This window comes from Pogona vitticeps, chromosome 1 (genome assembly GCF_051106095.1).
Source record: "Pogona vitticeps strain Pit_001003342236 chromosome 1, PviZW2.1, whole genome shotgun sequence".
Classification (NCBI taxonomy): Eukaryota; Metazoa; Chordata; class Lepidosauria; order Squamata; family Agamidae; genus Pogona; species Pogona vitticeps.
Window position 1 is genome coordinate 331,743,283 of NC_135783.1, and position 15,281 is coordinate 331,758,563.

Below are 15,281 nucleotides of genomic sequence, written 5' to 3' on the forward strand. Positions count from 1 at the left end.
TTTTTAAAAAATAGAAAAGGCAACTTCCTCACAAATTAATAGCAGTTCCCTTTATGTTTTGTTCGTGGCACATTCAATTATGAATAGAGATCTTTAACCATGCAGCATTTTTATTGACTGCAATGCCATTCTTGCTGTAACAAACAGGGGAGTGGAAACTGTGCTAGCAGGGACTAGCTTGGGACTACATTGCCATACGTACCTCAGATACCCATGGCTGGAGGCGGCAACAGACCTAATTGTGAAGACGACTGGAATTAAACACACCCAATACAATTGTAGCTGCAAGCAGTTTCCTGATCATTGAATTGCCAGCATATATATACTTGTATGAAATTTAAGTATGCAAACAGAATGGCTATTTTTATGAGAATCATTCAGTTTGGGATTATATTGATTCACATAAATGCAAAATGGCCCTCAAAATGTGCTTCAGAAAAGAGACCAAAACAAGCAACAGCTGCTGTGAAAAAGGCAGTGTTTGCAGTTTTAATTCTAATAGCCAAAACAGTGTAACAGGCACCAGAATAAGTGTTAATATGACAGACACACAGAATGTCAGAAATTCAGCAAGGAATTATTTCTTTGAATTACAGCACAAAAGAGGCTGCCAACTTTTACAGGAACAAGGAGCACAGTTACATATGGAAAAACTGCATTGGAATTGGGTTTAGCAGGTTTGAAATCAATTTTTTTAATGGAGACTTGGGAGGGCCAACTGGCAAATGACCCCGGATGACTAATTAAATTCACTGCGTGACCTTGGGCCACTTACTTTCCCCTGGCCTAGCCTACAATACAGGGTTGCTGTGAGGATAAAGTGGACAGGAGAAGAGCCATGAACTCATTGGATGAAAGTTGGGATATCAAGGTGTCTATTAAACAAATTATTATTCTGTTGATGCTTGCTGAGTTCTCTTGCATCACCATGTCAGTAGGTGGAGAATCCAAGATGCTTCTGTGCAGGCCTGTAAACAACTGGCTGCTCTGCAAGGAGGAACGTCCTGAGTGCTCAGATGCTACAAGTAATGGCCGAACCCAATTTCCTCTGCCAAACCACTTCTGAGTAGAAAACCCCCAAAAACAGAAGTCTGAATTGACTTGATGGCACACAACTGTTATTAAGGAAAATATTACTTGGGCATCCGTATGAAGGAAAGCTCAGTCCAGAGTGACAAGAAATTGAACTTTGCATGACACCTCCCAAAGTTCCCACCCTACCAGCATAAACTTGGAGCCATTCTTGTTCGGGTATCGTGGGAGTTATAGTCCCAGATACTAACTTTTCCAGGCAGAGAAGATAATGCAAAATAGGACACAAATCCTATATTATAAATGTATTTTTAAAAAATGAGGTGCAGCTTTTCATCCTCACCTGCATTCCGGAAGTCTTATTTATCCAAATTCGTTTTCTTTTACAGAAATTTCTCCTTTGCTAGGTGTGGTTATCCTTGCCATGGCCCTGCTTCCTTTCTACCTCCTTATGGCTATTGTTTACATGGTTAAATAGTAACACTGGAAAGCTGTTCTGCACTTTAAATTCTCCCATGGGTCTCTTGACTGATCCTCCTGGGGTCTTGCTTTCCATTCGTTCCCTTGGTTGCTGAAACCCCAGGCATGCTGTAATAAGAAAAATAGGTGGCCAGCAGGTTAGCAGGATAGGCTGGAACCGAGAATCTGTGCTTACGTTATCTCCTTGCATCTCATGAAGTGGGGTGCAGTCCATGAAAGCTTGTGCCAAGCAGAACTTTAAGTTACCACTTGACTCTTTAGCCCAAATCCTATTTTTGTTTTGTGGTGTGTACGGGAAGTTGCTGTTTTGAATTTCTGGCAAAATTCTCGTTTTGCTTCACGGCACAAGTACAGAGGATCCACAGAGGAGAAGAACTTCAAAGTTCCCCAGAGTCTGCCCCTTTCTGGTACTCCAATATCTCACTTTGAGACATTTATAGAAAAGGAATAAAAACAATTCTTTACTTACAGTTGGCTAGAAATTACAGACTCGTGTATGCTGTTTTCTTTGCTGTACACATACCGGCAAGATCAACAGCAAAAGAACAACTGCCACCAACTGATGAAAAATACAGATAGAATACTCAGCAGAGATGTGGGTCTCTCTTGGAATTCAAAAGCTGGAAGGAATGGTTGGTGTTCACCCCAGCTCAGAAAAGTCCTTCCCAGTCACTCAAACTACAAACAATATACAAGGTTGGAAATAAAAGTCTAGCAATTGCACAGTATTTTTTTCTGCTACATTTTGCTGCCCTTTGCTTGATCAGCAGCACGATAGATTTCACATTAGGTACACATCCCCACTTGTGCAAAAGAAAGCCTGCAGGGGGACAGACGTGAACACCCTTAACACGATGACAAAACTGAACAGGATTATAATCTTTGTTACTTTATCCCCATTGGGATGGAATGGAAAGATACAGGACAGATGTTGAGTTAGAAACATGGTTGTTCCCCGTTGCTTAAACTCTAGTAGAGACACTGAGACACTCCTCCAATGCTGTTGGCTTTCAGTTCCAGTCATCTGCAGCCAGCATGGCCAGTAATCAGGCATGATGGGAGTTGTAGTCCAGCATTTGAGAGGGCCTAGTTTCCTCATCCACACTCTCAAATATTTGTATCACCAATCTGTTGTCTGCAGCTTTTGTTCTAGCCTGATGCCAGTCTTCAGAAAACAAGATCCAAATACCTGGATGCCATTTCCTAATTATTTAGAGAGTATTTCGGAGCACGTGCAGACATTTCTCTAATTCATACAATCCGTTTAGAGAGTTGCATGTCAGACTCCTTCCTGAAGACATAGGATTGTCCTCTGTAAAAGAAACACACCTTCATTCAGCCTAACACCTCCCCTAGGCCACTTAGATAAATTAAATCATAATGCAGATGGAATTTTTAATGTCAAATTTATCTTGCATCAAAGGATTTAATGCCTCTTGGGTTTTTTCCACCCTCCATTAAGAGATACATATGGATCCTGCCTCATCCTTGGCTGAATGACAGATAATGGTCTCATTAGAGGTTCTGTTGAGTGTTGCTTTTTTCAAAGCCCGATATCATATCTTCCTACTACTTTTTTCTTAACCATCACATACAACACTCATTATAATTAAAGGGAACTCAGACCCAGCCCCCCCCCCCAACAAGGGCAATCAAGGTTAGAACATATCTTATTATCACGATCTTTATGCTACACCAAGGTTACTGTACTTTGGCTACAGTTTCATGCGGTAAGATTTATGGCACAGACTGCTTTACTTAGCTGCTTGATCTAATTCATGAACCTGCCCCTGGATATGTTTTTTTACAGAATCCAAGATGTAAATTACACCTCTTGCTGCTGCCAACAGGTCAGAAAATTTGGCTCAGCTCAAGGGTTTCCAAAAGACCATTCAACTGAACCTAGGAAGCTTCCCCAGTGAGGATTTTAGAGGTCTCCTGGTGAGTCATATTATTGGCATCGCAGACTTCTGGTTCCATTGAGTATTGTTACAATTACACTTATAAGTGGCTGTGAGGAAATGGTCATGTGAAAAGTCTTACCCATTGTAATGTTGGGTCCCTAACAGGGGATTGAATAATAGAGCTTGAGAAAGATATTTTTCAAATCACAACTCATGGAATTATTCAACCCAGTGGATGGCGAGTAGATGTGTGGGCTGGAAAATTCTGAGAGTTGTGGTCCAAGGCTGCTAACCTGTCTGGCTTTCAGCATTTGTAACTGAAAACACATAAACCACTTTGGGTGATGCAGATAGGCCCAGACACTTGTCTTGTTGCACGGCTATGAATAGGTCACTGGACTTGTTATCATCACAGCCTTTTTTGTGCTAGGTAGTTGCATGCAAAGGTCATTGAGCAGACTGATGTTGTTATGTGCAATCAAAGTCACCTCCAACTTATGGTGACCCTATGAATGAGAGATCTCCAAAATGATGATTAATGCAAGGCATACGGAATCTTTAACAATTTCATTTTCTTCATTATCAACATTAAAGCTATAAGGTTTCTTTTGTAGTCATGATTGTTGTCTTCTTAATGTTCAATTGCAGTCTTGCTTTAGCACTATGGGTTGTTCTGAAAGAATTAGGTGTGCCTCAGCACTTGAATGTCCTGATGCATAACCTATAATGTGGACAAGAAGTTACCATTGGGGTGGAATACGGAGAGATGGAATGGTTTCCTACAGGCAACAGTGTCAGACAATGGAGCATTTTTTCTCTTTTTCTGTTCAATCTGTATGCAGAACATAACATACAGAAAGCTAGACTAAATTCAGATGAAACAGGAATGAAAATCAGTGGAAGAAAGATCAGTAACAAGAAGAGTGCATTGCACTAAAGGGGCGATATATAAATTAAATAAATCATTTAAGGTGTGCAGATGACACCATCTTTCTGGCAGAAAGCAGCAATGACTCAAAGTGGCTTTTAATGATAGTGAAAGAAGAAAGTGTCAAAGCAAGACTGCAGTTGAACGTTGAACAGCCTACTGTCTTCAAAAAGTTTATACAGTATGTATATACGTAACAGCAAATGTTGATTTGCATTGTTCTGGGTATCTTTGAAGAATGGCATATAAATGAAAATAATAAATAAATACTAATGTCTCAGAATGCTTCTAAAACAGTCAATAGAAAGCACACATTGTCTGAACAGGAAATAAATTATCAGCTGAGTAGGTGGGAAATCTTTCTCCTTGTCACACTGCTTAAGGTGAAGAAGAATATAACATCTCTCCTATTCGAAATGTAAAAGCCAGTTGGATTGTTGTTGAATCTTTCTTGGGTGCTGATAGTGGACTAGCACCTTCTACCATCCCTGAAGGGGACACATACTGAGCATGTTACCATGGTCTTTCAAGACTGAAGTATGCCTAAGAAGGACGCAAATGAAAACAAGGACATATGCATTACTATTTTATAAAGATACCACAGCAGTATTGCAGATTTCTGGCATTCTTATGCCACAAAGAAACTCAGTTAGGAAAGTATCTCCTGGTAATTTTTAATGTTTTGGAGGGAGGACAGAGAGGAAGAAGAAGAAGGAGAGGAAGAGAAGGAGAAAACATCTAAAGTAGATTTCCACAACAGGACACCTTCTAGACGTGTAGGATTACAACCATCACCTAGTCAACATGACCACAATGTTGGGAGTTTTACTGGAACTCAACTGAATGGTGCCATATTGGGAAAGAAGCATTCTGGACTGTGGATGAAAAGAGATACTTAAGATTGTGGTTTTGAATAGACAATTGCACAGAATGCATTTGTATTGTAACACAGTTTGGCAAGTAAATGAAAGCCAAAACAAAACAAAAAAAACATTTAGAGAGACTGGAGAAATAGCAGCCTCACATCATTCAAGGCACAGACAGTTTAGAACAAGATTCCTGACTTGAATGTCTGTCTTCAAACTGCAATTAATGTTTGCTGTCATTGTTCTTGCTTTGGTGGATGGTGAAAGCTGATGCTTTCAAACTAGAGGGTACAGCAGGGAGATACTGCTTTGGTTCTACAGAAGAGATCCCTCTGGGTGCTGCTGCAGCTGCGTCCTCTCCTTTTTTCGCGTCTCTGCTAGCATCTCTGTCCCAGTCACGTGCAATCGCTAAAATCGAGTCCGTCCCTGCAGCAGCTGCCCAGATTCACCACAATCTCCAAGCAGAGGCCAGACTTTCTGACAGGCAGGAGGTAACTGCACATGTTTTTATTGCCAGGCTGGTTTCTATCCCTCAGCATGACTGGCAGAGGACAAGAGCCGGGATCCTGTCCAACTTTAATTAATGCCGCAGCATGCTTTGCGAAAGAGATCAAGGATTGAAATCCAAGCACAGGTTGTGAAAACTCTCATCACCAAAGCACAACAGCAGCACTTCCAAACGGCCACATGAATGGTGAGGGTTGCAGCTTCAAAGAAGAGGCACATGGCAGAGACAAAAGGGTTGCGTCCCTTCTTCTGAGGACTGTGGAAACAACAGGAACTTGCCTAGCTGCTCACATACTGTTGACTGCCCGGACAGAACCTACGTGTGGAAGGTTTTGTCCCCATCAAAGCCTGGTATCTCCAAGAACAGCTGTTCCATTTTCATCCCATCCATGGCCAAGCTTCAATGGCCAGATCGCTATTTTTCAAAAAAATATCTACAAAGTACATGGAGTGCTACCAACTGCTTTGAGAATATGTACCTGGTAATTGAAATGATTGCTTAATAAGCTGCTACACTTCCATCAGACTAAATACGGTCTTGAAAATTATTTCCATCCAAGCAAGCTATAGTCGATTTTAATATGCATTTTGCTGCCCTAAAGCTGATTGGACACTTGAACATACTAACTCAGAGAATACCAAGCTTTTCACCTAAAAGCTATCTGCTCTCCTAATGGTTTTTAACTCACTCTTTTGCAGCTATGGGATTATACACAGGGGCTTTTCCAGAGCTCCACCACTGTCAGCGATGATTTTAATTACATCCAAGGCTTAGGTTTTAACAATCTGTTTCTGAGCAAAGCAAATTTGCTCAGCCTGCTCAACATCTAAATCATCATGCGGAGAGAGTTACAGAGAATGCTTGACATCTGCTAGCTAGATTTACTTTGGGAAAACGTTTCCCCCTTATTAGCTGGGAAAGCATAAAGTTTAACGAGATGCCTCGCTCCCCAGGCTTCCTCCCTCTCCTGGATCTTTAAATCTATCAGCAGCATTGTTCTCCTGCCTTGTGAGTAAGGAGGTATAAAATAGAGGTGGGCAACTTCAGCAGCTTTCTGCCCCAGGATTCCCAGGAGGGGGGGGGGGCTCCAATGATTTTCAAAAATGGTAAAAAAAATTTGGAATGGGGGGATGATTCCATCCCACTCCAATTCCACCCTGGTGGAAAGGCCTTACTTTGCCCACAGCTGGTGTACAATTCTGGAATATGCAACTCTAGTCTCTGGACTGCATGTGCACACAGTGCAAAGTGTGTGTCTGTGTGTGAGTGAAAGTGTGTGTGTGTGAGAGAGAGAATGGGGGTGGGGGCAATGTACAGCCTTCATAATTATTTTGTAAACCACGCGGAGAGAGCTTTAAGAACTATTAATGCTATATAAGCAGCACACTTTGCTTTATGTAAGAAAATTATAAATTTGCTGCTGCATGTTGGTGAGTCTCTAAACCATTAGCTAAACTGCTGTGAAGCTACAGAATGTTCCTGAATTCTCACAGGGCCAAAGAATAGCAGGCAGGCACAACTGTTAAAAAGAAACAGGCCTGGAGAGTTTAAGTTGGAAAAGCTATTTTTCAGAAAGCTTAACAAACGAATCTTATGTAATCATGTATTTCTTTTGCAAACGTTTCAGAGTTTTTCAGATATGAACAGAATATAAGTCAAAGACAAACATAGATGAACTCTTATATGGCTTTAATGACACATAAACTTAATTAAAAACTGGAGGTTTTGTTTGCTAATCAGGCCACAGAACAATAAACTATACCAGCTGTAGCAGCAAAACAAGACTTCACACGCCTTGTCTTGAAAGGTGAGTCAGCATTGTGCAAAGACAAGCCTATTAAATATATGTGGGAACACAATATTCCAGGATCTGACCGTGATTGATCAGGCAAAAGTAGTTCTTTACAAGTTATCTCAGATGGACACCTAGCAAATTATAAACAAGGACAGGGCCACAAGTAATCAACCACCAAGGACACTTGGAAAATCAGTTGTTTCCTTGAAGTGTTACAGATTGTTCAGCTTTGGCCTCTGAAGCAAGCCAAGATATTTTGGTATCTATCTGAGCCGAGATAGGATCAGATAGTACCCTCTCCTCATTCCTCACAATGATGACAACTGAACTGCCATGTACAGGATGACATATTCTGTTGGATTTGTTTGCAACCTCACATGCTGCTTTTAGTAGGTTTGACTGGGAGGGATCTTTCTGGGTTGGGGTAATTGTTAGTCTATCCAGCTCTAAACAGTTGTTCCCTCCTGCTTCTGTATTCAAAAGAGAGCGTCTACTTTCCTTTTCAGTGATTTTGCCCTCTCTTGTCTGCTGACAGCCTGTGCTGAAGTAGCTGCTGAAAGCAGTCATGTTTGTCAGTTTGCTGTCTGATCTGTTTATTTGCAAGAAACAAAACCTGTAAGAAACAAAACCTGTAAGTGATGCAAAAAAAAGGGTGAACTAACCTGGAGAACTTTAAGCTATTCTTCTCTGTGAATCCTTGCACTTCTGTTGTGCAGCAATATACCGAAAAAATTCAAAACTCTACAACATCTCCTGCAACACCATAGGTAGCAGAACAGTCTATGGGTACCAGGACAAGCCATGTGACCTATGCATCTTTGCCATCAAGTGATGGGAATAGTGATGACAGGTCTTTGGAGGAATTACTGCATACAAATGCCTGCTGCCTGAGGCAGTTTCTCACTCCTCCTGATTTGTTCAGTATTGCACCCTACCTTTCCTCCACTTAACTCAAAGCAGTGGACATCGCTATCATCCCTGCTACTTTATCCTTACAACGGCTGTATGAGAGGTCAGAGCTGGAATTTGAAAAACAAACTTTCAGAATTCAGCCCCCACAATCTCCCATGCTGCCTAGTGATTATTGGACTTGTAGTCCAAAACAATGTTTCCAAGCTTTGTTCAGGCTGAGAAACTGAGTGGTCCAAGGTCAGCCAGCGAAGAACTGAATGATCATATGAACCCAGGACTCCTGAGTCTTGGCACTTTAATAACTATATCACACTAGTTGCAAAAGAAGGATTCCAGTCTCAATCAACGATTAACACACAACAGATTACACAACATCTGAGTCTGTTACAGACTCAGATGCCAACTCTGCCTCCAATTTATTCTGGCAGCACTGTTACAAGACTTAACAATGTCACACACAACATAAAAGGCACCTTTACTTGTTCCACAGCTAATGTGATCTATGCCATCTTTTGCCAACAGTGCCCCTCTGCACTCTACATAAGACAAACGGGACACTATCTAAACAAAAGAATTAATAGGTATAAATAAGACATCAGAATTTGTAATACACAGAAATCTGTCTCAAATCACTTCAGTCTACCAGGACACTCATCACAAGATATGAAAGCTGATATTCTGGTGGTGGTGGGGAATACAGCAGAAGAGGAATACAGATAGAAACAGCTGAGATAAAATGTATACACATGATGGACACCCAGATAAATGGACTGAATATCAGTCAAGGTTTCTCAAGTCATTATCAAATGTAATAATTATTCTGTTATCCATAGTTATTTTCCTTTTCAACTATCAGACCCATATTATAGAACAAGGCTCAAAAATATGCATCCGGATCTTATGGGTGACCCATCACTAGAGGTTTTCAAGAAAAGATTGGACAGCAGTCTTTCCAGGATGGTATGAGGTCCGGGATGGTATGAGGTTTCCTGCCTTGGGCAGGGGGTTGGACTAGTTGACCTCCAAGGTCCCTTGCAACCCTACAACAATTGCATGTTTCTATATAGACTCATTCTCTTTATTAATACACATTTTTCCTATTGTTTCCTTTTATCACATTACTGCTTACAATTGGTCTTTAAAGCTCTCCGCCTGTCTCCCCCTCCCTCCCTCTTCTCCTTTCCCTTCCCCCATTTTTGTCTGATTTTATTGGAACATTTACAGAACTGGATTCCAAAAGAATTGAATACCAAACAGAGCTAATAAATTATTGTATATGTGAAATGTAACCATCCGCCACTGTCTCTTAGACCCTGTTTTACTGTGTGATCACCTCATCTGTCTGAAGAAGTGAGAGAAAGGTATAATGCAAAGGCTGTTAACCTATCATCTATGGACCATTGGCCAAAGAATGGGCTTCATGGGATCCATGAGCTGGGAGAAAATAATTACTGTATTTTAATCTTTTTGTATAAAATATATTACATGCTAAGTTGTATAGGTATTTTATAGGAGTTAAGAACCATCACTTCAGAAGGAATACTTCACTGACAGGTTGAGAAAGTTACTATTTTGTACAACAACTGCCTAAATTGTCCATCTAGCATGGCCATGCTGTCATAGAGTTGTTGTCCAAAGTTTTCAAAAGTCTTGCATCTGGTTGTCTACTGTGTTGCACATGAAGCTGAATAAGTTGGTCTCATTTAGCAAGGCACCTTTACATTCATATATTCATCAGTATGTCCCATGTTTATTGATTTTTATATGCACAAAAGCCTTGAGGCTAGGCAAATTTGTAGGATCATACAATGGTAGGTTGGAATAATAGGAATGTTGCCCAACTCTCTTCTTATGCTGGAATGATCACTGCCCCAACCGGTGGTGGATGATGACTCTGCTTTTGGAACAGCTGTGGACACAGGCCAGGTTTTACTTTGCATTATACAGGAACTATCCAAGGTGCTGAAGTCTGTTCCCCCATAGAGGTTCAGGATCTTGGATACAGTCTGTAAAGTACAGACTTAAACCACCAACCTCTATTGCCCACAATGGTTGGTTGGTTGGTTGGTTGGTTGGTTGGTTGGTTGGTTGGTTGGTTGGTTGGTTGGTTGGTTGGTTGGTTGGTTGGTTGGTTGGTTGGTTGGTTGGTTGGTTGGTTGGTTGGATGGATGGATGGATGGATGGATGGGTGGATGGATGGATGGATGGATGGATGGATGGATGGATGGATGGATGGATGGATGGATGGATGGATGGATGGATGGATGGATGGATGCCCCATTAGTACAAAGCACTATTCTGGGTGGTTTGCAGCTAAATAATAAAGCACAGAATTAAAACCAAGCAACAGATAAAATCAGATTCTACAAGAAGTGTGATCTCTAAATATAGGGCAGTGAGCAAGGCTTAAAAATTAGGCAGGGTTGTATTGGAAGGCTTCTATGTAGAGAAGCATCTTCAGAAGCCTTCTAATCATTAGGAGTGGGGGAGCCAGGAGCAACTCCACTTGGAACTGATTCCAAAGTATCGGTGCCACAGTGGAGAAGGCCCTGCTTCTCACAGTTGGTTTCCTGCCCTCCTTCCTGGAAAAAAGAACCTAATATATGAAGTAGGGAAAGCTAACGGAGGGAGAGAGGAAGACTGGTTCAAGATTACTCAGGTTTGTGGCTCAATCGGGACTGGAAAGTGGGCTGCCCAAGTACTGCTCCAACCTCACAGTAGCTTTCACATCCAGTGAGAAGAAGAATAAAAAGCTAGTCATGAAACCTCCCAAAAGAAACTGACACTCTCTATTTATCTGCCTCTATTTTTGACAGGGTGTAAACCAGATGCTTGGCAATTCATGCAATTAATTTCAGGCTGCTGTAAGTGCAGTCAAGACAAAGGCAATCAAAGGGAGTCGGTACCACTTTGCTGCTGACCTAAAAATGACTGCTAAAGATGAATACTCTTTAACAATGCAGAAAGATGACAGCCTGATCTTTGAAGCTGCTGTCTTTGGGAGAATATGTCATCCGACATTTGAGAAGTAATTCACTCGCACAGTAAAAACAACTCTGTTTGTGGAGAAATATGAGATCCGGGCAACATAAATGCATTGCTTGTGCCATTCTCTTGAAGCAGCTGAGACCAGGTGTATGGGACGGTCCATGGGACATTGGTAGAACTCCTAATTAGTATGCAGAGTAATCTTCACATCTGCAGCTGAAGTATCTCATTGAGGAGAAATGGAAAAGAAGAGAAACCTTAAAGAGATGCCATCAGGCAGCACAGATGAACCTGGGATAAGATGCACAGTTTGTTTCAACATGATAACAGTGTGAGTTCCCATCTAGGGTCAGATTAAAACCTACTGAGACCCTAAGATATCTGTCAGAAGCTCCATAACTGAACTGAACTTCTAGATAGCTCAGTGGTTTAAGTATCTAGCTGTGGAGCCAGAGGCTGAGAGTTCAATTCCCCACTGTTGTCTCTTTCACAAGGGCTGGACTTGATGATCCATAGAATCCTTTCCAGCTCCTCAATTCCAAGATGACGATGACTATAGATTATTATAACATTATCCCAAAAGGTGAATGATTCTAACATTCCAACAATTGTGCAAAACCTAAAATTTGTTTGAAGGAAATTATTTAAAGGCTTCTCATAATCTGAGGCCCTACACTGTATTTTTTACTCTCTTTGAAGTCCAGGACTGTTGTAATAACCAAGCTGGTTTCAATCATGTTTTCTTTACTAAGTGTCAGATGAGATAGATACTAATTCTGTAACTAATATAAAAGGTTAAAGGTAAAGATTCCCCTTGAAACTTTGTCCGGTCGTGTCCGACTCTAGGGGGCGGTGCTCATTCCCGTCTCCAAGCCACAGAGCCAGCATTTGTCCGAAGACAGTTTCCATGGTCACGTGGCCAGCGCAACTAGACACCGAACGTCATTACCTTCCCACTATACTGGTGCCTATTTGTCTACTCGCATTTTTACATGCTTTCGAACTGCTAGGTTGGCAGGAGCTGGGACAAGCAACAGGAGCTCACTCTGTCATGTGGATTCGATCTTACGATGGCTGGTCTTCCAACCCTGAAGCACAGAGGCTACTGCGATTTAACCCACACCGCCACCATGTCCACGGATCTAATATAAGCTAATTAAATACGATGGAGAAGTTTTGCCAGGAGGCAAAAACGTTCCTTTTTAAACAAGCATATGGCATCTAAATTCAGATACTGTATTTTATGGGAGAATAGGTGGTAATTACAGTAAAGCATATATAAATACAGTATTAAATGTTTTAGGTATGTTCAATAGCTTTCAATTCTTGTTTGTATAATAACTCAATGATTTATATATTATATTTCATATACCTGTTTTAAATGTTGTAAATTCCCTTGAATCTCTTATACTGATTGAAAGGTGATATATAGAAGAAATGCCTAACAATGGTGGTTCATGTACAGTGGTGCCTCACTAGACAGTTACCCCGCATGACAGTTTTTTTGCTAGACATTGACTCTTTGCGATCGCTATAGTGATTCGCAATACAGTGATTCCTATGGGGGAATTTCGCTGGACAATGTTTGGTCCCTGCTTTGCAAACCAATTTTCACTAGACGACGATTTTGACAGCTTCCTCCGCGCTCACAAACAGGTGTTTTCGGGACCTAAGCTTCGCAAGACAGCGATTTAAACAGCTGATCGGCAGTTCGCAAAGCAGCTTTCCTATGGCCGATCTTCACTAGACAACAACGATTCTTCCCCATTGGAATGCATTAAACAGGTTTCAATGCATTCCAATGGGGAAATGGTTTTCACTAGACAATGATTTCGCTAAACAGCGATTTCAGTGGAACAGATTATCATCGTCTAGCGAGGCACCACTGTATTGGTGATCTTTAAAACAGACTACTGTAATGCTCTCTCTGCAGGGCTGCCCTTGAAGTTAGTATGGAAACTTCAGCAGATCCAGAATGCAATGGACAGACTGATAACAGGTACTAGCAGATATGGTCTCGGCACACCTTCATTGGCTGCCTGTTACTTTCCATACTCAATTCAAGTTGCTGGTCATGACCTATAAAGCCCTTAATGTTTTAACACCTTGATATTTGTTGGAATGCGTCTCCCACAAAATAAGTACTCTCCCACCCACTTCTCACAGTTCTTGATATTGAAAATTGTGTGTAATAGGTGTGTGGGCTTGTGTATACAATCATATTTGAATGACCACTTTTACTCCTAGCTCTGGCTATCATTCCCACAAACACCCACATGCACAACTTTGTCTGTCCTAGCATCTCTGTATTCTGCCTTATCTGTCAAAAGGGAAGCAAACACCATTGGGCTACTGGACCTGTTAGGAAGACCTGGCTGGTCCCATTTGGTCTGCAAGCCATAGACAAGGTTTCTCAGCCCTGCTGTAGTAAAACCTTGTTACCTGGCTAATCTTGGTTACCTGGGATGTCTCTGCTCACTGCAGGTTTCTCTATGTCAAGATTTAAGGAATACCTTTTAAACACTGAATTATGAAGACACTCTGGATATCTACAGGTTGTGCTGAATTCTTGCCAATTTTTAACAGACTAATGAGCTGCCGTATAAAATAACAGAATTGCCAAGCACTATTCCAGCAGGACAAGATGAACACATTTATCCATTTATTCATTTGTAACCTTTGCCAGAAAGACAAACAAGTTGGTCCTAGAACAAACCAAGCTCGAACTATCTCTGAAGGCAAAAATGTTGAAACTAGAGATTTCATGAGAAGACAGAACTCTATGGAAAAGACAATGATGCTGGAAAAGGTGGAAAGCAGCAGGAAAAGAGGAAGACCAAATATGAGATGGATCGACTCCCTCAAGGAAGCCAGAGGCTTGAGTTTGCAAGATTTGAGAAGGGTTGTTGAGGACAGGACATTTTGAAGATTGCTCATTCGTAGGGTCACCATGTAAGTCAGAGATGACTTGGTGACACATAACAACAACCTTTATATCTAGATTTTCCTCCAATGAGCTCAAGGCCACATAAAATGATTTTCCTCCTCCCTACTTGATTTTCACAACCTAATGAGGTAAATCAGGCTGGGAGACTTTGTCTGGTCCAAGACTAACCAGTGGGTTTCATGGCCGGGTTCTCCCAGTTTCTTGGCCAACATTCTGCCCCTTCTCCAAGTGTCTTCTAACAGTTGTTGTGGGTTTTTCGGGCTCTTTGGCCATGTTCTGAAGGTTGTTCTTCCTAACATTTCACTAGTCTCTGTGGCCGGCATCTTCAGAGGACAGCACTCTGTGCTCTGGTGTAGTTGGCTTGGGAGTGGAGTATTTATGGCTGTGAGATGGGCTTTTGTCTTTTTCTCTAGATGGGTGATTAGTGCGTCTTGTTGTGGGTGTATTGTTGTGATAAGAAGGAGAGATTATCTGTCACTGTGGTTGATGGGTGTCATTAGCTGGTCTTTTGTGTGTAGTGATCCTCTGTCCTTGTGGCTGAGTAGAGTTCGCTGACCTTTTGCACACTGTATTTTTGAGAGCTGGGAGCCAAGTTTTGTTGAGTTTCAAACTTTCCTCTTTTTTGTTGAAGTTTTGCTGGTGCTTGTGGATTTCAATGGCTTCCCTGTGAAGTCTGATGTAATGATTGCTGGTGTTGTCCAGTATTTCGCGAATACATTGTCTTCTAACACCTCTGCACATCTCCTTTCCTGAATACTTCCTGGTGTTTCTCCTCTACATTCTACGGGGCTGAACAGTACAGGAGAAAAAGGCTGCTTACTCTGCAAATGGAGACATTTGTCAGAGACTGTGGCTCTGTGCAGTGCTTTTTCTGTTCTTGGAAGAGTGAAACTCCAAAAATAATTATTCCCATGCAGCAAA